The sequence below is a fragment of the Temnothorax curvispinosus genome, unplaced genomic scaffold (genome assembly GCF_003070985.1).
Source record: "Temnothorax curvispinosus isolate PA1 unplaced genomic scaffold, ASM307098v1 QBEX01014251.1, whole genome shotgun sequence".
NCBI lineage: Eukaryota > Metazoa > Arthropoda > Insecta > Hymenoptera > Formicidae > Temnothorax > Temnothorax curvispinosus.
Genome location: NW_020224031.1, coordinates 3,593 through 6,285, shown reverse-complemented (window position 1 = coordinate 6,285; position 2,693 = coordinate 3,593). Strand labels below are relative to the sequence as shown.

At 35.6% G+C, this 2,693-nt stretch overlaps 1 protein-coding gene across 3 annotated transcripts in view; it reads left to right on the top strand.

Moving 5' to 3' along the window:
• Nucleotides 1-239: 239 nt before the first annotated feature.
• LOC112464476 (N-acetylgalactosamine kinase-like) overlaps nucleotides 240-2,693 on the top strand; it is a 6,026-nt gene continuing 3,572 nt past the window's right edge. For all 3 annotated transcript variants that reach the window (XM_025031480.1, XM_025031479.1, XM_025031481.1), the window contains exon 1: nucleotides 240-364. The gene's annotated coding sequence lies outside the window, so the exon portion shown is untranslated. The remainder of the gene's footprint in view (nucleotides 365-2,693) is intronic.

Genomic DNA, 2,693 nt, shown 5'->3' with positions numbered 1-2,693 from the left:
TAAAACCTGTGCAGATGAGCTCAGAAGTAATAAAACCGTTCAAATTTTAAGAAATTTTTGACGCTAGCTGTGTTCAAAGGCTAAAAGCATCTCGTTAGTGATCCACGTTTCATTAAGAACGTGTTCGAATAACCCGCCACATGCTATCGTAGGCAGTATGGCGAGCCGTACACCCGGCAACAGCGACTCATTCGACGGCGTGTTGGTACCTCGTAAAACGACAGATCGATAAGTAACACGTCACGGTCCAGGAGTCGGAGTCGGAGTACGCGGGAAAACGCATCACGTGTTGTTGATAAGGTTAATCAACGGCGATAAGGCATCGCGTTATTCAGTAGACCGTCACAAGCTCCCGCAGAACGAGGTACGTTGCTCTGTCAAAGTTTACCGTAGTAAAGGTTGTTCCCTCTTCTCTGCGTGCTTCAGCGAACGGCTGAGCGATTCGCTCAGAGCGAACAGCTGACAACAGCACAGCCGGCGCCGCTATAGCCGCCCGTAAACAACCGTGTGCTCGCGCGCTCGCGTCGCCCGTATCACGACGCTATTACGAAGTATGTGTATCATGTACCGCGAAATGGTTGCTTTGCTTTTCATCACTGCACCAGACCTAACTAGAACTTTCCTTTTCGATTGCGTCAAGCTTTAAACAATATATCTATTTTACTTTAAGAGAGTGTACGTTAGTTCGACTATAAAAAAAACCGACCTAATGTGTGTGCGATGTATCAAATAAAGATCACAATATCCGGCCGATGTTTGTAAACATGTTCGGAACGACGCGACGTTCGGTAGTCATAATTTCTTAGCGAGCGGAGACTGCTGAAATTTTTATGGAATTTTTAATCTTGAAACTTAAAGGGAATATTGGAACTGATTACCCGCATAAGTAAATGAAAAAAATTACTTCTATTTTATTTGTGTCTTCGATTTTTCAAAGCAGTAGAAAGAGAGAAACAGAAAGAAAGAGAGAGAGAGAGATATCAACTTTAAAATGATTATTTTTACCGGAAGAAGTCTTTCACAATACCTGCGGTCGCATCGCTCAACTTTCTCTTATGCATAAAAATTAGATAAACGATTGCGCAATGTGCAGCAGATGTTCTGTTGAACATCTGTATTATTACGTAACAAGAGTCACAAGGTAACAATAACACTGATTGGTATCGATGTTTAAAAATAAAAAAAAATAAAGATTCGATACGCTTGTGTACTAAAACATATCTAGCCGGTGTTCTTTTTGGTCAACATATTGAATTATTTGAACACTTTGGTTTCTAGTTATTTATAACTCGTAAGTAAATTGTTGATGTGTTTTGCATTTTTATTAACGGAAAGCCAAAATTGAAGATCATAAATAAGATACAAAGGAATCGTAGATAAAATACAGAAAATATCGGAAATAATATGTGTATCATATATCTGTTATCATAAATTTTACCAATAATTTTGGTAAATTTAATAAATTCTTGTTATTTTCATTTAATTTATCACATTTACTCATAATTATGAATAATCTCCAGTATCCAATTGACAAATGTAATTAATAAATACAAGTTAGTCGTTTTTCTGGCAATTATGTAAAATTACTAGTAAAGATAATTATTTTGATGAAATTGATCACACTAACCATCTGTATTGGTAATTATATAATTATCGATTATGAATCAATAACATTTACGGCAATATCGATTCCTTACATGTCTTTAAAAACATATATTGAAACCGCGAATAGCCAGTCGGCAGTTCAAATTATCATACTAAACTCTGATATACTAAATCAGAAAAAGAGAGAGAACAATATTTAAGCTCGACAAAGAGTTACCTTATTAATAAATTACTGGATGGCCGAGTTTTTTTGTGTAACGTGCATAACGTGCACTATCCGAATCTAAAGTATCAATTTGATAATGATTGATATGTACTTTGAAGTACCAGGTAACAATCGACCATACTGATAACATTGTCATTTGTACCTATATCTTATCATTTGATAAAAAAAACGAGTATTAAAGCTTATAAGCTGGATAATATGCAAACTGCAAACAAGGTCTGTTTATTGTAACGTATGGAAGTTTTCATTGTGCTTGCAATATCTCAGGAAATAGCACGAAGAAATATCTTCAACGAAAGAAACTCGTAAAGGTAAAACGTTATGTTAGGTCAGTATGTTGCAGCATTGACCATTCGATTTCCGGTACAAATGCAATTCTACTGTCATGCATTAGTGGCTTCGTAAATCTTATTCAGTTTATATAACGCATTATATAACATGTTATATGCCGCATTAACTCATCAATAATTTCACGATGTGAAGCAGATTTATTATGCGGTTCGTGGTGCGAGCCACTTCGCCGTGTGTACATATTAAACGTCATTTCCATCCAATGCCAGAATTAAAGAGCGAGCTTGTACTCTGCGATCTCAATAATAAACGTTTGAATAACAGCACCGCAGTGAGCCGCGAGAATTAGATGCTTCACACGGTAATGAAATTTAATCGCGAGGAATTTATTATATACTTTATTGTTTATTAATATATGTTTGCTTTTATCTTGTAAAAAGGTCACCGGAGTATGATAGCACGACCGAGGGCAATTATCAATTATTTTCAATTATAGGCAGAAATTAATATTATATTGCTAAATAATTATATATAATGCCTTTTAAAGGTATTTCTTGTTACATAATCGTAT